The 24,111-nt window shown below is 47.6% G+C and overlaps 1 protein-coding gene across 8 annotated transcripts in view; it reads left to right on the forward strand.

Annotated features, from left to right (window-relative positions):
- The window catches only part of LOC140388067 (potassium voltage-gated channel subfamily A member 1-like), a 305,257-nt gene that overhangs the window by 252,593 nt on the left and 28,553 nt on the right, over window positions 1-24,111 (forward strand). For 3 of the 8 annotated variants that reach the window (XR_011934077.1, XM_072471667.1, XM_072471668.1), the window contains 2 exons: window positions 5,067-5,169; window positions 20,748-20,849. The gene's annotated coding sequence lies outside the window, so the exon portion shown is untranslated. Of the gene's footprint in view, window positions 1-5,066; window positions 5,170-20,747; window positions 21,100-24,111 lie in introns of those variants that run through there. The other 5 variants (XM_072471670.1, XM_072471671.1, XM_072471672.1 and 2 more) reach the window with 3 other exon arrangements.

Consider the following 24,111-nt stretch of genomic DNA (forward strand, 5'->3'; position numbering starts at 1 on the left):
GCAAAAGGGGGCCATTCGGCCCATCAAGTCTGCACCAACCCTTAAGAAAGAGCACCCTACCTAGGCCCATTTCATCTCCATAATTCTATCTAACCTGTACATCTTTGGACACGAAGGGGCAATTTAGCATGGCCAATCCACCTAACCTGCACTTCTTTAGACTGTGGGGGAAACCGGAGCACCCGAAAGAAACCCATGCAGACTCCGCACACAGTGACCCAAGGCCGGAATCAAACCCGGGTCCCTGGGGCTGTGAGGCAGCAGTGCTAATTTTTCAAGTGAAATCCCTGATGTTGCACGGAGGGAAATGCGGTCGCACTGACAAGGGGAGAGGACTATCGCGGCAAGCTTTCACGCCAAAGTAAACCTTGAATTTGGCCTTCTCACCCCTCCCGATGCTAACGGGAGCCGCAAATCACAGCCTATGTCTAAACTCCTGGGCAGCCTCCCACCCACCCCCGCCTGATTCCCTCTCCTGACCCTCCAACCATCAGCCTCCAACTGCCCCCACTCCCTGCCTGACACTATAAACAGAAAGCATGCCAATTAGTATCTGAAAAAGGGGAAATAAAACATTCAGTGTTCAACATTTCAACAGAAGCGACTAGGGCCGATTGCCTAGTTTAATTTCTAATTGTCTCATCAACTGGAGACCTCAGCACAGGAGATATTTGTTAAAATGTCTGCAGTGTATGGAGCTGACATTTCAAGGCAGCAACATTGCCATGTGTTTGGTAACCTTAGCAACTGGAATGAATCGTGTATAACAGAAGCATCTGCCTTTGTGAGGTACAGGAGTCTGCAAAACTGTTCAGCGTAATTTTATGTGAAAGGGATTTTTTTAAACAAAGCATGAAAAATAATGAGCAGAGGATAGTAATTAAATGAAACAGTGCTGAATATGCCACAAACCTCAAGGCGGAGCACAGCTGTTTTATAAACATCGCCATAACTGTGAAATATAATTATTGCTTAAAGCCAGTGACCTCAGTGTTTGGAAAAATAGTGTGTCGTTTACAGTCTCTGGCTTCCATTCCACCACTCCCCTCCCAGCTCTCAAACTCCAAAACCATTACTCCCCCACTCAACACCCAATTTGTCTCTCACCAACTCTAACACCCTCCCCTTCCCTCAGATTTCCAACCTACTGCTCCCTACCCACACTCGGGCATCCAATCTACCATTTCCCCTCTCAGATTCCAGATCTACTACCCAGCCTCCCACTCTCAGACACCAAAGGCCAGATCCCCGTAACCCCACTGGGGGTGTGAACTGGGTAGAGAAACCCTGAACATGGTTTTTATCTTCTGTCTTCCCGATCCCACGCCATCTTTGTGTGGCCTTTTGGTGGGTTGCCGAGGCCTTGGGTGAAAAGCACAGATGCACATCTGCCAATGTTGGGGTCCCCATTGTAATGACCATCAGAAAATTGCATTTCCTGCCGTATACAATGCTTGTGTGCCGCTGTGGTTTTGGGACCCCTAAAAAAATGCACCACCTCAGAGAGTTCCACTGGGAAAGACTGCTGAGGAGTCAGGAATATTCTGAAAGATGGGACACCTTCAAAGGACACTATTAGCTTCTGTATTATAATGTAGATCTGTTCTTAATTCACTAATTCATCATAGGGATCTATCCTGCAATGATAAGTTGACCCTTACATTTATTACCATTGTGTAATAGTGGTCATGAATCATGGTATATTTCCTATTCATAGAATCCCTGCAGAAGGAGGCTATTCGGCCCATCGAGTCTGCACCTGCCCTTGGAAAGAGCATTCTACTTAAGCCCACGCTTCCATCCTATCACCGTTACCCCATCTAACCTTTTGGACACTAAGGGGAATTTAGCATGGCCAATCCACCTAACCAGCATTTCTTTGGACTGTGAGAGGGAATCGGGGAGTACCTGGAGGAAACCCATGCAAATACGGGGACGGGGAGGAAGTTCAAATTTCACACAGTCACCTGAGACCAGAATTGAACATGGGTCCCTGGAGCTGTGACGCAGCAATGCTAACCACTGTGCCACCATGTCGCCCCAATTCTCCAATGGAAACTTTGCATTTTCTATTGAAGAAAGTGCCGTTATGCATGAAAAAATGTGAAACAAATTGGCCTGCCAGCCTCTGCTGTCATGTTTTGTGCTTTGCTTCAAATCAACTGAGAGCTCTGACTGTTGACAGAATCACTGCTTGAGAAAGTTGAAAAAAATCATGGCACCTGCTTTGCTCCATTCATTGACAGGCCCACTGTTTTGAAATGGAAATGGAACACCAATCTGCTCTGTCTGTTTCAGGAAATGTAGCTGGAGGTTTTCTGTGACAACTGTGGCCATTATGAATGTTTTGCGGGAGTTCAATAGTTGTCAATGGCTTCAAATCAACTCTTGATCCAAGATTGATTGAAATTTTTAAGAGGCTCTAACAACAAAATTATGCCTTTGATGTGGTTTCTTCTTTGTTTATAATACTTATAGGCACTTAGAAGATGATTTATTTTGCACTGGAATCATTTTTGCAGTATCAATGATAGCCTGTTTGAATTCAGGGTTTAATTAGATTGTAAGAGGTTTAATTATATCCAATGATTTTAAAATAATTCCCATTGTGATTGCATGACTGCTGAGAACTACACATAGAGCATAATGAGTGAATGGCGATGGAGGATACATTGGGGTTATGGGGTAGCATGGGAGTGAAATAGTGGATCTGAGGGGCATTAGATGGCATGATGGATGGGTGGGGGTTGAGATCAGATAGGGTGACATGGGAAGTCTGACAGGGAATCGGCTGGCATAGAGGTTGAATAAGTGAACCGGGGGCATGGGGTGGCATGCAGATGTTGGCGGGGTGGATGAGGGTACATGGGGTATTAGACACCATGGCAGTGGTGCCATTCCCTTCTCTTGTCCGCACGAATGTTTAACCCACAGTGGATGAGTATCAGGTGGGCTACTTACCCTTGGGTCAATTGAAACCCTTATTAAGGGTTACAGAAATAAGGCAGGAAAGTGGATTTAATGAATGCTAGAACAGCCATAATCTTATTAAATGGCAGAGCACGCTTGAAGGGCTGAATGGCCTACTCCTGTTCCTATTTCCAATGGCCTTATAAATGGCTAATTAACAACCATTTCAGCATTTTCTCCTCGTGTTGAGGAGGCCAGCATCAGGTGCCCAAGCTGCCAGGTGAAGTCTGACAGCATCGTGGCCATGCAGGTGGGCGGGCGTCCTCCATGTTCAGGTACCTTGTATGCATCAGGTACCTCCGCAGTATATCCCTCCCCTGATTTTATCCCCAGCCCCCACACATCCTGCCCCGCAACCTCTCTCAACCAGGCTCGCCAGTCAAGCCCCAGACCTAGCCTGGAGGAAACTCATGCAGATACGGGGAGCAAGTTAAAATTTCACTGACAGTCACCTGAGACCGGAATTGAACATTGCTTCTTCTGGATTGCTCCCCATGGTGCTGCCGGAACAAGTGTGCTACTTTTGTTTGACTGACAACTGTCAGAGACTTCCTTTTGTAGCCATCTGAGTTGGCCACTTCCCGACTTAAAATGGAGAACCGCAAAGGCTGAAGGGAAATTCAGCTAACACAGGCAAAGACTCGCAAATACAGAAATCATGTGTATTGAAACCTGTAAGGAACCAAACAGCACTGAAACCAGCAGCCATCTGCATAGTAATGCAGCAGCCATCTACATAGTAATGTGCGATTCCCAGGCACAATGACACCAGTTAAGGTAAATAAAGCCAAGCCAGACTCCTCGGCGCCAGCAGGAGCCAAGACAAAGGAAGGCCAACGAACATTTAGGGACTGCCTAGTGATCAGGGAACCGCTCCAGCATTGGAGAAATCGATCCAAGTGATCGGAAAGTAGTCCAATCACTCGGAACCAGGTACGGGGTCCGCCACGAAGGGTGGGAAGCCCCTGGGGATTATAAAGTAAAGCCCCCAAGTTCAAATCGTTCTTCTTTGGCAGGGTCACTCAGCAACTTGAATCAACCTGTGAGAGTGACCTCTCTCAGCTGCCGCCAAGAAAGTAAGTCTCAAGTCAACGCTTGCTATGAGATAGGCGCTCCGAGCTACCAGTCCATACCAGCTTTCAAATCCTGCAGACTCAGGACCTGAACGAAAGGCCGTTTGTTCCCCTGACCTGGTAGGCCAGTCCGAAGCTAAGTATAGGCCTTTTAGTGATAGGAATAGCCTAGAAAGTAGAGTTTATGCATGAGTAGTGATTTACTGTGTATAATAAATGTGTTTTGATTTGAATCTTACTAATTGGTGTGTTGAGTTATTGATCTTTACTTGAACTTGAACCTCGTGGCAGTATCATAAAGATACCTGGCGACTCTAGAGCAAAGGTTATAAAACAGAGCCAACTGAATCAACCAAAAGTTAGCAACACTTTCCAATGTGTAATGTTCTTTGATTGGACTGATGTGGAATCTCGATATTGCCATGTGAACAAAGAACATAAACTTTGTTTTATAAACAAAGTTATTTATTCCTAAGACTACACTAACGAATAACTAAAATGTCTAAGATGAATACAGTTGGAAATAATTGTCCAACGCGATACCACAGAGCTACTCTCAATATGCGACTGCTGTCAACTCTTAACAAACACCTTCCGATGGAACACATAGTGCATCCAGGTCCCGTGACTGCATACTCGCCCCATCTGCTGGTCGGATGCTAGAACTACAACAGTAAAACATATAACTGATAATACACATGCAGATGATGATGAACTACTCATATTATATACAGGTGATAGTTTACCTCTCATCACACAATGGGGGGGTAGAAGTCCCACCTCAAGCCAAAGGCCACTGCATGGCTGTCGGAAGCAGGGGGAACCAGCCAAGCATAATGGGGTTTGCCCCTGACTTTTATGCCTGAGAAACGGGATCCCACAACTGCGTAAAAATCAGTCCAGTGTGCCGGATGCATCCAAAGGTTGTGGCACATGCCAACCAAACAATAACTCACAGTTTGCTTCACAACACATCACCAAATCTTCAAAAAAGTTAATTGATGTTTTTTTTTAAAATGGCAGGCATGGAAAAATTCAAATCCTTTCAGTGGCTATATTTTTGCATCTTCTGCATTTACATCAGTGAGCTCGTTCTGAGTGTGCTGTCCTGACCCTTCAACGGCTGGTGAGTATGCAGTCCTGATTTCTTCCAGACTCACACAGCTGCTCGAATAATGTCTTCACAGACACCAGTGACACCCAAGGCTGGATTTGTCCCTTGAGGAGAAAGTGAAAAGTAAACTTGAAATGAAGAAAAAATATACATGGAATCAATAAAAGAAAATAATGCACAAGCAGCACAGAATGGAAAGGAAATGAAACAAGAAAATGGAAAATGCAGGTCTTCTAAAGTAAAACCAGAACATTGCAGAGATGCACCTGTGAAAATTAAGTCAGGTTAATGTGCAAAAATAGAATGCATGGGAGATATGAGCAAAAGTGTCCAGGTTTTGTGGTAGGGAGGGTATCCATTCTTGTTCACTCTTGAGTAATCACTTGGGTGTCTGTGCAAAAAGACACTTTGGAAGTTTTGTTCCAGTAGCAAGGTTAGAATTGTTCTATTTGTGCTTGGTAGGATAACACAGGTACTTTTACAGTAAGGTAAGTAAATACCTTAGAGTTGGACATATAAAAGACAGGCAACCAGACAAAGTGAGACTGAGAGACAAACACACAGAAATCAAAAGCAAATATCCCAGTACCAAACAGAGGCAGATATAGACAACGAATTGAAGGCGGCCAGAGAGAGGCTGACATTCACAGTAGCACCCAGTCTGCACCTCTTCATTAAGGACTGTGCATCATTGTGGACGCAGCTATGCCTCCACTTACTTCCACATTTGCTCTCACATGAACAGCAAGTATTCTCAAGACCTGCATGTCAATTGCTTTGTAAGTGCTGGACAGAAGTCGATTCGCAAATTCCGAGAGTTGGTAGAGATCCGGGATGACTGAGCTATGGCACGGAATTTTAACTCCATGTTATCAGAGTATGCTTTGGGCCATGCTTTGCATTCGATCTGTGCCATGCCTGGCTGAGGAATGTCTAATGCTACTCGACAGAAAGGCAGCATAAACATAATCCATCTTTTAGTCATGTTGCTTCCTCGCCTTTAAAAATGTTGTATTGACATTTTCTGAAAGAAAGTATTAATTACCCTTAATTACTACTTCACTCAGCTGTGGAAAAGCACACTCTGAAAGTCTTGTGCCAATAATAAGGTCAAATATTTTCCATTCTGACATGGACAGTATAACTTGTGTGTTTTCATAGTTAGGTAAATGAACATTTTCCCAAAGATGAAAGACAATGCCACAATTTTCAAGACCTGTATTATGTCATTCAGGTAGCATACTTCTTTCTAATGGTAAATAAAGTAAAGTCACCACAGTCCCAGTTGACCATAGGTTGCTTTCCCCTTTGAAGGGGAGAGCTGACTGCTGGTGATTTAACCTGAGGATCACCACACCTCAGGCGAGGGCCAAGGTTGAGAAGGTGGGGCCTTCAAATTATAAGTTTGGAGCCCACGAACTGTCAGAAGTATCACCATCTGCTTGTATTCCGCTGTGATCTCGCTCATGATGAAGAAATAGCGGAGTCATTTGATGTACTGGCTCCAATCTTCAGTCCCTTGGTCAAACGGGCCTAGTATACCAAGAAAAATAATTTTATTTCATGTTTTGATGGTTTCCAACTCTCGTTGGTCTTTTTTCACTTGATCCTTCCTTCCCCCCTCGAATCACAAAGTACTACAAGCTGCAATCAAAACCTTTACCCTGTCGCTAATGTGGTGGCTCGAGACAATACTCTGGAGGCTTCCGGTAGTAACAAAGGGGTTTATTAATGAAAGGAAAGGCTGATATATTTACAGAAAGGCACAGAACATAATGGGAGAAATCTTGTCTCTCCAGCTCTGGGTCCACACTGCTTGCGTCACTACTCCCAGGGTCCCTGCGCAAACTTACCATTGACTGGGGTTCGCCAAGGAGTGTGTGGTTGGCCTTGAGCTGGTCACGTGGGCTGCCAGGCTCACCCCTTAAAGGGGCTATATAGAGAGAAGCCAGCAAATCTGATTGATCAGCAGCTCTGTAGTCCCAGCAGCGCCAGAAGAGAGTAGTGCCCAAGACTGGGCCTACAAACAGTCCCAAAGAGAAAGAAGAGGGTGTATCTTAGACTTAAGGTAAGTCTGGAAATTTTGGCTGTGGCTGGCTAGGAAACCCCAGTGACGGGGTGGAAGGCGAATGGGGATTTGGGTTAGAGGCTGGGTAAGAAGGATGGGCAAACTTGAGGGTGTGTTCCCCGGTGAGCACAGGGAACCTCCGCACCACCACCCCCTCCCACCCCATCCACCCCACCACTGTCAAAGGGGTTCTCCTCTTGCAACCCGACAGCAGCCCATAGAGTCTAAGCTGAGGAGCTACTCTCCATGCTGCCACCCTCCCCCACGCACTCCAAGTTATGTGCGAGGTGGAACGAGGCTCTTAAGTGATGGGTAATGGTCCATTAACGGTCTCAGTAGACCTAAGGGTGGGTAGGGTGCCTGAGGCCTTACTTGTCTCCCATAAGATAGGGAAAAGGCCATGGGTGGGAGGGTAGGTAGTGGACTGCCCAGCCACTTTATTTTATAAGCCCCCAACTTCAAATGTGCTGGCGGGTGGCAGGGCGTCTGTACAATTCAGCCCATTGTCTTTAACTGAAAAGGTAATGGGATGGATTTTTAAACCAGTTCAGGTTCTGGATTGGAGGCAAGCAGGTGAACATTTCCGGACCTCCATGACATTGCCCGACCAAGATCCCGAGCCGGAGGCATTTTGAAAGAAGCTGGCTTGGAGTCAAAATGATTGCCCAATGGCGGTCAGTGTGAGTTAATGAAGACCCCATTCCTGTGCTGAACTGGATTTTCACTTGGTATTGGAAGCTGCCAGGTTAGCTTGGACCATGTGGTGTGCTTAGGGTGGTGGGCTAGGGCACAAACAATCCAGCGAGTGATCCCCTCCAGACCCATAATGCCTGTTGGACCATAGCTGCATCCAGCTAGCCGTCCCCTGGGAGGGCTGCCCTGGTTGCTGTAGCATTTAAAATATAATTAAATAAACTTACTAGCACTTGTCCCTGGCTGTCTGCACCCGCGCGTCCCCACCCTACCCGCCAGCCAGTTGAGCTGCAGCCGAACGAGCGCTGCAGGGTTTCCCACTACCGCTCCAGCATTGGGAGTGCTGCCCACCATCCCTGATTGGTGAGCCCATTCCCTAGCCTTTCGTTCCCTCGCCTTTATTTGGAGGGGCATGAATAAAGCATGCCATATGGTGTCAGGACCCAGAACTGACCCCCCTGTCTGGTTCCCAACCCAATCAAACATTCAACCCATCCTTTCAGATGATAATCCAGCACGTTCAATTACGAGGAGAGGGAAGAGCAGAGAAATGGCATTAACCAATAACTGTACATGCCTACGTGTGAACAAATAGAATACAATTTGAATTGTATCAAGTTTGTTTTTAGGGACACAAAATTAAGAGAATTGTTTCTTTACTTGATTTTGTTAAAGAATTCTTCAATTGTAATATTTCTTTAGTTACTGCACAATTAGTAATTGATCTCCATGCCTAGAATCCCAATGCACATTTCAGCAGTAGATCTCAGCTTCAGGTTCACAATAAAATATCTGCCAGGTATTGTCAAGTGTATTTAAGATTGTAGGTCTGAAATCCTGGGGGAGTGAGTGAGCTTTACTGAATGGTTTGGTTTGTGAATGATTCTAGAGAATATCAATTGTTACAACACAGATAGTCAGACCTTGAAGGATTGAACACTGGATCTTAGTCTTAGAGGCTTTTATTTACAGAGATACATGTTGAATATCTTGTACCTCCAACCCACAACCACTCTTTCAGCCTACTCCTGTCCATATGGGTACAAGAGAGTCTGCAATTAATTTCTACCACCTAAATAATTAAACAGCCAATCGATATACAATTAATGATGATACTGTGTGTGTGCGGGAGGTAGGTATTACAGTTCACTCAAGGAGTCTGGATTGCAGTGGCAATGTACACTTTTACACGCATGTTATAGTCTGATGCTTCCCGTAAATGCTGAGGTTATTCATGAAGGCCCGCCTTCCCAATCTCAGGTTAAATCACCTTCTCAAAGGGGAAAGCAGTCTATAATCATCTGGGACTATTACGATTTTACCTTTATTTGGTGGTCGAGGCTTCAACATTCTCTCCATAGCATGGGTAACCACAAACCTCTCCCAGTCTTACCGCCTGTCATTGGAGTGTGTTGGAAGGATTTGCAGCTTGATACTTAATCTGTTTGGCTGTGTTATGCAACTTCCTTGGCCACCAAGTCCTGTTGAATTCAGAGTCAGGGGCTCGACCCACTATGCCACAAGACCTCTGTGTTATTGTTCATTGCTGCATATTTGCATTGGATGGTTTCATTACCATTGTGCTTTTGGATGTTTGTGCTAACCTTAAACCATTTTGAAGAAACTAACTGTGTGCGTGGTTATTGTTATGTAGTTTGGAGATGGGGGAGCAGTAATTCCTATATGTTTACTATGGTAACTTGGGTCTACCCTTAACTCTTGTCTGGAGTCTTAATTTCTATCTGTTAGAAAAGAAAATCTCACCAGAAAAAACTGGGGTCTTGTGCTTAGCAGGGAACATAATAGGAAATGTTTCCAATTGACTGACATACATTACTACTAAGCTGGGTGCTGATGGAGGGTGTTGGTTACAGAAGGTGTCCCTCCAAGAAGTCTTTGTAGTCTTCTGTAGATCAACTGTAAATCTTTATTAACAAGCTGAACTATTTACACATGTGCAGTAAAGGAGGCAGGCTTCGAGCGATCTCCATGCGTAGGTCATTATCCATCTCTGCTCAACATGTGGCTAACCCCTGGGTCTTGGCAATATGCCTTCTTACATCACTGTGCGGGGTGTACTGTACTCAGTCTCACATTAACCCTATATGCACCAGACCCACGTATTACATCTCCCCCAAGTCTTTATCCAACGTATATGTAGTTACACTAGTTCACTTCATTAGCTTGGAGAGGCAGGTACATAGTGGTATTGACACTGGACTAATACTCCAGATACCCAGGGCAATATATGGGGACCAGGGTTGAATAAAAAAATCTTGAATTAAAAGTCTGATGATGACCATGAAACCATTGTCGATTGTCGCAGTAATCCACCTGGTTTGCTATTGGCCTTTAGAGGAGGAAATCTGCTATCCTTACCTGGTCTGGCCCAAATGTGACTCCAGATCCACAATAATGTGTTTGACTCTCAAATGCCCTCTGAAATAGAGAACAGTTAGGGATGGGCAATTAATGTTGGCCCAGCCAGTGATACTCACATCCTGTAAATGAAAAAAAGGTTGGACTGGCATTTGGGTGCCTTCCTGGGTAATTCTCCACTGTGCTATGGGAGCGGCAGGCCTTGGGTTAGGTTGGAGACTCTTCCTGTTCCACCTGACCTCTGTTGTGCTCATCTGGTAGGAGTGGATTTGGTCCTCGTTCCATCTGATGACCGTACCTTTCCTCTCAAGGTCTGTGATCGAGACTTTGTCATCCTTCTGCAGCTGTGGCAAGTATCTGGTGTCTTTGCCTTCTGTTGTAGGCTGAAACTTGCCTCTGTCTGGAATGACTGCTGTTTCCTTTGGGATGTCCAGGTAATCCTTGGTTACCAAAACTAGCATTAGTTTCTTTGGGAGGACTGGGAGTCGTATGCACAGTTTCCTGCCCATCAGGATCTTGAATGGGGACAAGCCGCATTGTAAGGCGGTGGACCTATATGTGGGTTGTGCGGTGGATAGTCCTCATTTTCTTTCAGGAGGGCTTTCACCTTGTGGACCCCTCATTCCACTTCTCTGATGGATTGTGGGTACCTTGGGGAAAATCGGAACAAGGAACAGGAATAGGAGATTCGGCCTTTCGAGCCTTCTCCGCCATTTAATAAGATCATGGTTGATCTAATAGTAAGCTCAAATCTGCATCGTGCCTACCACCAATCACCTATAACCCCCTTGCTTACCAAAAATGTAACCACCTCTGCCTTAAAAATATTTGAAGACCCCACGTCCACCACCTTTCAGGAAGAGAGTTCCAAAGGCTGGTGCAGCGGTGTAAGCCGGGTGTGGTGGCGAAGTGCACAAAGTTTCCATTGGAGAATTGGGGCCATAGGGTGGCACAATGGTTAGCACTGCTCCTCACAGCGCCAGAGACCCGCGTTCAATTCTGACCTCGGGTGACTGTGTGGAGTTTTCACATTCTTCCCGTGTCTGTGTGGGTTTCCTTCGGGTGGTCTGGTTTCCTCCCACAGTCCAAAGATGTGCAGGTTAGGTGGATTGGCCATGCTAAATTGCCCTTAGTGTCCAAAAAGGTTGGGTGTAGTTACTGGGTTACAGGGATATCGGGGATAGGGTGGAGGCATGGGGCTTATGTAGGGTGCTCCTTCCAAGGGCTGGTGCAGACTCGATGGGCCGAATGGCCTCCTTCTGCACTGTAAATTTTATGATTCTATGATTCCTGACAGGGATTTCTTTTCTGGGGGTGGGGGTGGGGGGGGGGGGGAATTCCTAACAGGGGTCTCTTTTCTGTGGGGTTTCCTATCAGGGATATCTCTTCTGGCAGGCTTACTCACAGGGCTCTCTTTTGTGAGTGGGCTTTCTGACAGGGGTCACTTTTCTGGGGTCTCTGTGAGGGGTCTCTTTCTTTAGGGGTTTGGTGGGGGTGGGATGGGCTGGTCTTGTATTATGTGGAGGGGAAGAGGGTGGCCCTTAGATGGACTTTGGGGGCAACTTCCTATAAGAGTTACCCACTTGGCCCACGAAAAGGTCCACTGCGTCAGTGCCACACTTGTCAATAGCAGTAGTGATTGTTGCCCATGAGCCTCCTGGCTCAGAGGACTGGAGAATCACGCGGGCCCGGAGAATATGGCACCCGGCCCACTGGCGTGGCACTCAAACCTCGATTTTGATGCCAACGGGGGACCAGACCATCAGGAATGGATAGCGACTGGCGCCAATCCCATTTTCTTCAGTACCACCGGATTCTCTGCCTCGCTGGGAACTCTGCTACTGGTGGCGTGAGGTGGAGAATTGACTCACTCCAAACACTTTCAATTTTCTAATTAAAAACAGATGCTGACTAGCCGTTTTAAAAATACATATCGTGTTGGGTGTTCTGGTGTACAAACGATCCAACACGGCTGGAGATGGTGTAACTCAATTTTATTTACTACTTAACTATAACAGCACACTGCTAACTTGGGTATGTGCATTACCAGCTAATCTGTGGACCCTGTCCTATTAATATCTGGGTGAGGCACTCAGCACATGGTGAATGGCTGAGTGGCAGGCTCTGAGCTCGGTGCTTTGAGCTGGCTGCTGCTGGAATAAGCGGGAACTGTAGTGTCCCCTGTTTTTATAGTGTGTGTGCTCTCACTGGTGATTGGCTGCGATGTGTGTGTGTTGGTTGGTCCTACTGCATGTCCATCAGTGTGTGTTTGATTGCACCATGATCTAAATATCATGACATCCCCCCTTTTCGCAAAGAATATGTGCCTACATGATAATAAATAAAGAAGTGTGGTGAGTGCATCTAATCATGTGTGTGCAATATTTACAACAATATGTACATGTGGCTATACTGTATACACAGGAAGGTGCCACGTGCAGAAACTAACTATGTTACACCAAGAACAAAATCAATGTTATTAACAAACAATGACAAAATCTTAAACAGTATGGCAAAAAGTCTGAAACAGTATGTCAGAACAAGTCAGAGAGTCCAATATGAAAAGGTTCATAAATTAAGTCTCTCAGGTGGGCGACGAATTCGGGTTCACCGCCTCAAGGGTGGGTCAGGATCCACCGGCTGAGGAACGGGCCGGGCCACGGTCGAGTGAGCAGGATGTCCGGAAGGTCAACAAAGTCCATTGCAGGGACAACAGGAGGGCGTGGCACCGGTGCAGGATCACGCAACGAGCACGGAACCAGACGAAGGGCACGCCGATTGCGGCGGCGAATAGAGCCATCAGGCAGACGAACCAGGAACGAGCGGGGAGCTATCTGTCGGAGAACCTCAGCAGTTGTCGACCAGCCGCCCTCCGGAAGGTGTATGCGGACATTATCTCCAGGTGCCAGGGCAGGAAGATCAGTCGCACGAGCATCATGTGTAGCCTTTTGTTGCTCACGCTGTTGCTGCATCCGCCAACGTACCGGAGCATGGTCGAGGTCAGGGACGTGAATGGATGGCACAGTGGTCCTGAGGGTGCGACCCATAAGCAGCTGGGCGGGCGATAGGCCCGTGGACAGTGGGGCCGAGCGATAGGCCAGCAAGGCAAGGCAGAAGTCAGATCCTGCATCAGCAGCCTTGCAGAGGAGCCTTTTAACGATATGGATGCCTTTTCTGCTTTGCCGTTCGATTGAGGATGCAGAGGACTGGACGTCATCTGCGTGAAGTTGAATGAGCTGGCGAAGGAAGACCATTTCTGACTCGCAAAGCAGGGGCCATTGTCTGACATCACGGTGAGCGGAATGCCGTGGCGAGCAAAGGTCTCTTTGCAGGCCCGGGTGACAGCCGATGTCGTGGTGTCGTGCAGGCGTATGACCTCTGGATAGCTGGAAAAGTAGTCGATGATGATGATGTAGTCCCTGCCGAGCGCATGGAACAGGTCCACGCCCACCTTCGAACAGGGGGACGTGACCAACTCATGGGGCTGAAGGGTCTCACGGGGTTGTGCCGGCTGAAACCGCTGACAGGTGGGGCAATTGAGCACAGTGTTAGCAATGTCCTCACTTATTCCCGGCCAGAACACAGCCTCTCGGGCCCTCTGCCGGCACTTATCAACGCCGAGATGGCCTTCATGCAGTTGTTCTGAAACAAGCCGGTGCATGCTGTGTGGGATCACGATTCGGTCCAGCTTCAGGAGGACACCATCAATGACTGCCATGTCGTCCCGAACATTGTAAAACTGTGGGCATTGTCCCTTGAGCCACCCGTCCATTATGTGGCGCATCACACATTGCAGAAGGGGGTCGGTCACAGTCTCACGTCGAATGTGGGCCAGGCGTGCATCAGTGGCCGGCAGATTGGCAGAAGTGAAGGCTACATGTGCGTCGACTTGGCAAACGAACCCCTCAGGGTCGGACGGTGTGTTGACTGCCCTGGACAGAGCGTCTGCTACGATGAGGTCCTTACCCGGTTGTAGACAAGTTGAAAGTCGTACCTCCGGAGTTTGAGCAGAATGCGCTGGAGGCAAGGCTTCATATCGTTGAGGTCCTTTTGAATGATGCCAACCAGCGGGCGATGGTCAGTCTCCATAGTGAACTGGGGAAGGCCATACACATAGTCGTGGAACTTGTCAACGCCAGTCAACAGGCCGAGGCACTCCTTTTCAATCTGCGCATAGCGCTGCTCTGTGGGGGTCATGGCCCGTGACGCATAGGCGACTGGGGCCCATGATGAGGCGTCATCCCGTTGCAGGAAGGCCGCCCCAATGCCGGACTGGCTGGCATCAGTCGAGATTTTCGTCTCCCTTGCAGGATCGAAAAACGCCAGTACCGGGGCGGTGGTGAGCTTGACCTTGAGCTGCTCCCATTCACGCTGGCGGGTGGGAAGCCACTGGAATTCAGTTGTCTTCCTGACAAGGTGCCGGAGAGCTGTAGTGTGGGAAGCAAGGTTGGGAATGAACTTCCCTAAGAAGCGTAGCACCGCCTTCTTGTCCGTGGGCTTCTGCATGGCCATGATGGCTGCCACCTTGTCGGCATCCAGCCGTACCCCCAACTGGGAGATGTGGTCCCCCAGGAACTTCAGCTCGGTTTGTCCAAAAGAGCGTTTGGCTCGGTTAAGACGCAGGCCCTGGTCCCGTATCCCTTTAAAGACGCGCTGGAGATGACTGATGTGCTCCTGCGGTGTGGTGGACCAAATAATGACGTTGTCTACATAGACGCACACCCCTTCGATGCCTTCCATCATCTGTTCCATGATACGATGGAACACTTCAGAGGCCGATATGATGCCAAATGGCATCCTATTGTAGCAGTATCTGCCAAATGGAGTGTTGAAAGTGCACAGCTTCCTGCTGGACTGATCCAATTGAATCTGCCAGAAGCCCTTTGAGGCACCAAGCTTGGTGAATATTTTTGCCCGAGCCTTCTCGCACGTGATCTCCTCACTTTTAGGTATGGGGAAGTGTTCCCTCATTATGCTGCGATTTAAGTCTTTCGGGTCTATACAGATCTGGAGCTCGCCGGAAGGCTCCTTGACGCACACTATGGAGCTGATCCATGGAGTCGGCTCCGTTATCCAGGAAAGCACTCCTTGGTCCCGAAGGTCCTGCAGCTGCTGCTTGAGGCGGTCCTTGAGGGGTGTTGGGACCTTGCGAGGTGCGTGAACTACCGGGGTGGCATCCTGTTTAAGCCGGATTTTGTACGTGTAGGGCAGTGTGCTCATGCCCTCGAAAACACCCTGGTTGTGCGTGAGGATTGAGTTGAGCTGCGCCCTAAAGTCTGCATCTGGAAAATCGGACGTGCCTTCTGGAGAGAGAGAGAGTATACACGCCGGACGAGTTGGAGGATTTTGCATGCCTGTGATCCTAGCAGAGAGTCCTTCGAGGAGCCCACGATTTTGAATGGTAGTGTGGCTTTTTGTGACTTGTGTGTCACTTCGAGCTGGCACGACCCCGTGGCGGGGATGACGTTGCCATTATAGTCAACGAGTTCAGTTGGATGGCAGAATAGGTTGTTTAACCTTCAGGGTCTGGAATGCTGACCATGCGAGGAGATTGGCGGAGGCACCAGTGTCCAGGCGGAATCTGATCTGGGATCGGTTGACCGTCAGGGTGGCACACCACTCGCCGTCCGGATCAATGCTGTGCACTGACAGCGACTGGTGCATTCGACTCGGGACAGCTTGTTCTTGTTGATGACAGCAACGCAGAAGGGCTCCCTGTCCTCAGTGTCACTGGTCTGTGTGACATCATGATCGGATCTGTGAACGTGGGTTGAATTTCCCGAACGTTTCTGCGAGGCTGGTTAAACGGGTATGAGTTGGCAGGGTGAGCAGCTCGACAGCAGGCAGCATAGTGGCCCAACCTGCCACAGCGTAGGCATTGTCGTGCTTTGGCAGGACATTGCCGCTTTAAATGGGCGGAGCCACAGTTGCCGCACGTCGTGACGTCAGTGCGTTCATTGCGCCACGCGCATGCGCGGTGCGGTCTTGCATAGTGCGCGCCTGTGCATCGCGTTCCTCTGCGTCAGCGTCCCCTCTTTTGGCACGTACAAGCGCGGGAGTCCTCGGAAAGCGCACGAAATGGCCGGCCTCCTCCAGGCCGCGACCCAGGAGGTACTCGATCATCTGGACCCGCTCCGCCTCGTGGGGCCCGTGCCGCGCCGTTTCGGCCGCCTGGATGTGTGGGTACCGGCTGGTGGCGTTCTCATGGAGGATGCAGGTCTCGATGGCAGTCGCCAGGATGAGTTGCTTGACCCGAAGGAGCTGCTGGCGCAGGGTCTCCGACATGACTCCGAAAACTATCTGGTCAAGTATCATGGAGTCAGAGGTGATCCCATAGCCGCAGGACTGCACGAGGATGCGGAGGTGTGTTAAGTAAGACTGGAAAGGTTCGTCCTTACCTTGCAGGCGCTGCTGGAACAGGTACCTCTCGAAGCTCTCGTTTACTTCAACGCTGAAGTGTTCGTCGAACTTCAGGAGCACCGTCTTGTATTTGGTTTTGTCCTCGCCGTCCGTAAATGTAAGGGAGTTATAGATGTGGATGGCGTGTTGCCCCGCTGTGGGGAAAAGAAGGGCAATCTTCCTGGTGTCTGATGCATTCTCCCTGTTGTGGCCTTGAGGAAGAGTTGGAAGCGCTGTTTTAACAGTTTCAAATTGACCCCGAGATTGCCGGCGATTCGGAGCGGCAGCGGGGGGTTCATATTCTCCATGGTGCAGGACGGCGGATTGCTGATGCATTGCAGGTATGCCTCACAGGCGCTGGCTTGCGTCCACTTCTGGTATCATGTCATGTTGGGTGTTCTGGTGTACAAACGATCCAACACGGCTGGAGATGGTGTAACTCAATTTTATTTACTATTTAACTATAACAGCACACTGCTAACTTGGGTATGTGCATTACCAGCTAATCTGTGGACCCTGTCCTATTAATATCTGGGTGAGGCACTCAGCACATGGTGAATGTCTGAGTAGCAGGCTCTGAGCTCGGTGCTTTGAGCTGGCTGCTGCTGGAATAAGCGGGAACTGTAGTGTCCCCTGTTTTTATAGTGTGTGTGCTCTCACTGGTGATTGGCTGCGATGTTGTGTGTGTGTTGGTTGGTCCTACTGCATGTCCATCAGTGTGTGTTTGATTGCACCATGATCTAAATATCATGACATCCCCCCTTTTCGCAAAGAATATGTGCCTACATGATAATAAATAAAGAAGTGTGGTGAGTGCATCTAATCATGTGTGTGCAATATTTACAACAATATGTACATGTGGCTATACTGTATACACAGGAAGGTGCCAGGTGCAGAAACTAACTATGTTACACCAAGAACGAAATCAATGTCATTGACAAACAATAACAAAATCTTAAACAGTATGGCAAAAAGTCAAAAACAGTATGTCAGAACAAGTCAGTGAGTCCAATATGAAAAAGTTCACAAATTAAGTCTCTCAGGTAGGCGACGAATTTGGGTTCACCGCCTCAAGGGTGGGTCAGGATCCACCGGCTGAGGAACGGGCCGGGCGACGGTCGGGTGAGGAGGATGCAGGGTGTCCGGAAGGTCAACTAAGTCCATTGCAGGGACAACAGGAGGGCGTGGCCAATCAGCGCTCAATTGTGATATTTTTCCTTTGTCTTCCAGCTTGTTTCAGCATTATAGCGAGGTGGAGGGTTTTTGATCCCCGGTTGCCACCATGTTTGGATGGTGATGGTTACAGAACAGCATCTCTTTTAAATAATTCTTCATAGTATTCAATATGTTAACTGTAAGACTTTATCAGCAAATGGAACTATTTACACATGTACAGTAAAGGTACAGGTTAGAGATTATCTCCATGTTTACCCGTCTCTGCTCAACACCACACAAACCTTAGTCTGTGTCATATAGCTTCTTACATCACTGTGTGGGTGATACTGTACTCAGCTCCTCATCAACCCTCTCTGTAACAGACCCTGATACAACAGGTGCCTCACCACAAATATTGCACCAATTCAATGATCAGTATTTACAATAGCAACATGTATTGAGGGGCTGGTTTAGCACACTGTGCTAAATCGCTGGCTTTTAAAGCAGACCAAGGCAGGCCAGCAGCACGGTTCAATTCCCGTACCAGCCTCCCCGAACAGGCGCCGGAATGTGGCGACTAGGGGCTTTTCACAGTAACTTCATTGAAGCCTACTTGTGACAATAAGTGATTTTCATTTTTTTTCATTTCATTTCATATAGCACCTTTATCATTGTAAACCATTCCAAGGAGGTTCATAAGAGCATTATCAAACAAGTTTTGACAACAAGCCACTTGAGATATTAAGACAGGAGGAAAGAGAAGTTGAAAGACAGAGTGGTTAATGAAAGAGCTGTTGAGCTTCAGGTTTGAGCAGCTCAAGACAAGCCCACTGATGGTGGAGCGAAACCAATGATATGCAGGAGGCCAGAATTGGAGGTGCCCACTTGTATGGTTGGAGGAGGTTACAACAGGGCTAAGACCATGGAGGAATTTGAAAACAAGGATGAGAGTTTTTAAAATTAAGAAGTTGATTAAAATAAGTGAATGTTTCAACTCAATTTGTCAGCAACATTGATCAAAGGACTTATTGCCCCTAAAGTATTAACCAAATGGCACATGGAGGACTTTCTTATCTAAAATGAATAAATGTTGCCAATATTAAGTTCCAAAATTTAATTGGTAGAAGTATGTTCCACTCTTCATCATTGATATCTCTCATCTTGATGGGCCAAATTGTTCCTTCACAGACTCACAGTTTATAAATTTTAGGATGTTTTGTTAATGTTTCAAGGGAAACATATGTTTGTGCAAACCTATTGCAATTTTAGATTTTAAATTGCATTATAATTGCACTATATCATTGTCTCATTTGATTTCCTGAGTTTTGACACTCTTCCCTGAGTCAGAATGTTGTGGGTCCAAGTTACAATCCAATGCAAGAACTGAACAAATCACCTAAGCGAACACTTCAATGCAGCACTGCAGAGGGAGTGCTGTATTACCAGAGGAGCCACCTTTGACATGCGTAATCAACCTGTGACTTATCTTTCGATCTTCAGGTGATTGTACAAGGTCGCATGACACTATTCCAAAACAGAACATGGAATATTCCCAGCATCCTGGCCTGTATTCCTCTCTCACCACAACCAGGGTCAGTTTCTCAAATATGTAAAAGGAAATCTGTCTTCACTTGCCCAATGGGCAATCCCAATGGGCAAGACTGCCTGCTGGAAACACACATTTGGAAAATTAAGCTTACAAAATGGTCGTTGATCTTGTCTGTTCACTGTTTCTGTGTGCAAATTAATTGCCATGTTTGCCTCCATAATAGGAACTTTGGTTGAAAACTAATAAACCCGATATAATATGTGCAGTTTGTTCCCACTTGTCTAATTGTAGCTTTCAGTTGGATACTCCGATTCCATAATTACTTCATTTTCAATTGCATTGACCTTTTACTCTGACACCTTAATTGGAGAAATTTACCTTTGTTTCATGCATTCAAAATTACATTCTTGTAGGCTAAATGATCAAATCACTTCATAATTAGACTATGCTCGGTGAAAATTTAATTTAGAGGATTGAGGCTAATCGGTAAGAAATTAAATTGTTGTCATGTCTCTCCCTCTCCTACCTGAAACGTGCTTGTCAATGGCCATCAACATCTCTGATTTGTATAATTTAACAGAATTTTGCATTTATGCTGTAATACAATATTGAAAAGCCTGAATTTCTAAAATGGAATTCATCAGGCAAAGGAAGCACAACTATTGCAATGAGCCTTTTATTTTAAGTGCATCTACACACGTACACACACATTTTTCCCTTTGGGGAGTAATGGGGAAAGGATTTCCAAGATGATTATCAGCCTATTGAACTACATTATGAATGCTCCTTCTGCGGCCAACAAGTCCTGGCGGTGGTCCTTGCATACAGAGCGTCTGTCTCAGAGGGACACAACCGCGGTGCCACAGGACCTCAGTGCGCCTTCTAAAACCAAGGGATATATAATGCTATATGGATCAGTTTTGCCCTTTTGCTTATTGACATTCAGATGTTAATATGGAGTATAAGCATTACAATGGCAGTTTTTTTTATATAGTCATTAATTTGAAGGAACAGATCCAAAAGTTCTTATTAAAATTCTCACCTCTAGATGAAAATTGGCACCCTATTTGTGTAACGGGCTTTCATGTTAGGAATTCAGTTTCAGAGAAAAGTGTAAGTGGATTTTGCAACTGTTGATTTGTCTGGATTGTGCTGAGTCTTAATCAGGCACATAGAACTCCATCCTGAATTCCTGAACTGTGACTATGCCAGAGGCATTGATCCACAACATTTACCATTCAAGATATTTTATGAAAGAAATGAGAATCAAGTACAAATCATCAAAAGTAACAGGCAGACAAAGATTAATTTCTACATCTCATGATGTCTATTTCTCCCAAATTTTAGGTGGCGTGAACTGAAATGTTCTGAGATGAATCTGAGATCCACAGCGATAGTGAACATGGTCCCCACATTGGAATGATAAAATAAGTTCTCATTGGAGATCAGGTAACCACAGAAAGCAACTGTCATCAGGTAATGCGTGAATGGAAAATGAATCGACACTTCAAAATTAGATTTGTGTTCGTGGAATATCCCCAGAAAATGGATTGTGCACGACTGCAAAATTAACAAGATTCAGGGAATGGGAAGATCACCCTCTCAGGAAAATAACTTTGACATATGCTCAAGACTCTCTGTTTCAAATTCTTTTCACTGCTGAAGAATAAATTTAAAATTGAATTTGTTATCAGGAAAACTGCTGTAAGTGTGGTGAAAGTTTTTGTCAGGATTATCTTCTATTGGTATTCATCTCACAATAACCTTCCCCACTTTTGAGGGTGTTGTCAGGAGCAATCTAAGGTGTTGAGCGGATGGATTTGGATAATGCCGCTGGTGCCAGGGCTCTTCAACTGCCTTGACACTTTGTGCAAAGATTAATTTTTATTTTTAAAATCTTTTTATTGGCATTTCTCATATTTATAAACAGTTGTATATATGCACATCACATTTTTCTCGCCTGCGCTAATTTCCTTTATTATACAGAGGTTTAGTTTGTCCTTCGTTTAACTGACCCTACGTGCCTTTCATTGCCCTCTGGATCGATCTATGGTTCCTCCCATTCCCCGTTCACCCCCCCCCTTCCCGTTCACCCCCCCCCACCCCCCCACCCCCCCGGGTTGCGCAGTCTTTTGGTAACTCATCTATCTTGGTATTTTAATAATTTTTAAAAATAAATTCTTATTAGGTTACTCCTCATTATTGGCCTCGAACAGGTTTTGGAACAGACCGACAAACTGCCCCCAAGTGTCCAGGAAGCCTTCCTCTGACCCTCAGGTGGCGTACTTAATCTTCTCCAGGTGGAGAAATTCCGAAAGGTCAGCGAGCCAGACTGCAGCGGTGGGTGATGCTGCCGATCGCCAGCCGAGCAGGATTCTCCGGCGTGCGATTAGGGAAGCGAAAGCAAGGGCGTTGGCCCCCTTCCCCATGTGTAGCTCTGGCTGCTCTGATACCCCAAAGATTGCCACTATTGGGCATGGCTTCACCCTCACCCCCACAACCTTGGACATTGCCTCGGAGAAGGCTGTCCAGAACCCAGCAAGCTTGGGGCAAGCCCAAAACATGTGGGTGTGGTTGGCAGGGCCCCCCTGGCACCACTCACATTTGTCCTCCACCTCCGGGAAGAACCTGCTCATTCGGGTTCTGGTCAGGTTGCTCTGTGCACCACTTTGAGCTGCATTAGGCTTAGCCTTGCACAGGAGGAGGTGGAGTTCACCCTGCTCAGTGCTTCGTTCCAGAGTTCCCATCCTACCTCTATCCCCAGTTCGTCCTCCCATTTTTGTCTGGTCCCGTCCAGTGGTGTTCGGGCTCTGTCCAGTAGCTGTCCGTATATTTTCCCACATAGCCCCCCCTTCTCGTTGCTTGCGCCTATCAGGTCCTCTAGTAGTGTGCTTTCTGGGGCCCCGGGGTACCCTACTGTCTCTTTGCGGAGGAAGTGTTTTATTTGGAGGTGTCTCATTTCCTGTCTTTTTGCTAGTTTCCACTTCCTCTTCAGTTCATCTAGTGTCGCCAGTCTGTGCCCTACGTAGAAGTCCCCGACCGTCAATGTGCCCCATCCCGCCTCCATGGCTGGGGGGAATCTGTGATTGCCACAGATGGGGGCCATGGGGGACATTTTAGTTATCCCGAAGTGTTGTCTGAGCTGGTGCCATGTTCTCAGCGTGGCCGCTACCACTGGCTTGTTGTGTATCTTACTGAGGGGGATGGGAGTGCTGCTGTAGCCAGGGCCCGGAGGGTCGTTCCTTTACAGGATGCCTCCTTCATTTGTACCCAATCTGTGTCAGGTTCTTGTACCATCCCCTCACTCTTTCTGCCGTTGCTGCCCAGTGGTAGGATTGGAGGTTTGGTAAGGCCAAGCCCCCTTTGCTTTTCCTTCTTTGCAGTGTCTGTTTTGGGATTCTCGGGTTCTTACCCGCCCCCCCACACACACACACAAATGCCATGATTAGACTGTCTACGTTTTGGAAAAAGGCCTTGGCGATGAAGATCGGGATGGATCTAAACAGGAAGAGGAACCTTGGCAGTACGTTCATCTTGATCGTCTGCACTCTCCCCACCAGGGAGAGTGGGAGTGAGCCCCACCTTTTGAAGGTCTCTTCTTACTTCCTCCACCAGGCTGGTCAGGTTCCACTTGTGGATCTGTGTCCAGTCTCTGGCTATCTGAATCCCCAGGTAGCGGAATCTGTTCTGGGCTGTTTTGAACGGGAGCGCCTCCAGCTCTCCCTCCCCCGTTTAGGTTCACTGGGAATGCCTCACTTTTGCCCAGGTTAAGTTTGTAGCCCGAGAAGGTTCCAAACTCTTTCAGTATTTGCAGTATTGCCTTCAGTCCCTCCTGTGGCTTCGAGACATAGAGGAGCAGGTCATCTGCATAGAGTGAGACTCTGTGCTCTCTGTCTCCTCTCCGGATTCCCTTCCAGCTTTTCGCGTCCCGCAGCGCTATCGCCAGGGGTTCGATGGCTAGCGCGAACAAGAGTGGGGACAGGGGGCAGCCCTGTCTTGTTCCTCTCTGCAGCTGGAAGTATTTAGAGCTCGTGGTGTTAGTTTGGACGCTCGCTTTGGGAGGGTTGTACAGGAGCCTCACCCAGGCGGTGAACCCCTAGCTCCTAGCTCCAGTACCTCGAGGAGTTATTTCCATTCGGCTCTGTCGAAGGCCTTTTCTGCGTCCAGGGAGATGATCACCTCTGGTGTTCTCTCCCCAGAGGGGGTCATTATTACGTTCAGCAGCCGCCTGATGTTCGCTGTGAGCTGCCTACCCTGACAAAGCCGGTTTGGTCCTCTGCGACCACCTCTGGTACACAGCCTTCCAGCCTTTTGGCCAGGACCTTTGCGAGTATTTCCACATCCACGTTCAGCAGTGAAATGAGTCTGTATGATCCGCATTCTGTCAGGTCTTTATCTTTTTTGGGTATCAGTGAAATTGTGGCCTGCGCTAGCGTTAGGGGCAGGGTGCCCCTTGCCAGTGAGTCCGCGAACATGTCCTTTAGGTGTGGGGTCAGGACTGGTGCAAATTCTTTGTAGAAGTCCGCCGGGAACCCATCGGGTCCCGGTGCCTTCCCCGCCTGCATGGAGCTGATGCTCTCCATGATTTCTCCAAGGCCTATTGGTGCTTCCAGTTCCGCCCCTCTGTCTTCCCCCACAACTGGTAGTTCCAGTCCATCTAGGAACAGTTTCATCCCCGCGTCCCCGTTGGGGGGCTCGGAGGTGTACAGTC

Source organism: Scyliorhinus torazame, chromosome 13 (assembly GCF_047496885.1).
Source record: "Scyliorhinus torazame isolate Kashiwa2021f chromosome 13, sScyTor2.1, whole genome shotgun sequence".
In the NCBI taxonomy this organism is placed as follows: domain Eukaryota; kingdom Metazoa; phylum Chordata; class Chondrichthyes; order Carcharhiniformes; family Scyliorhinidae; genus Scyliorhinus; species Scyliorhinus torazame.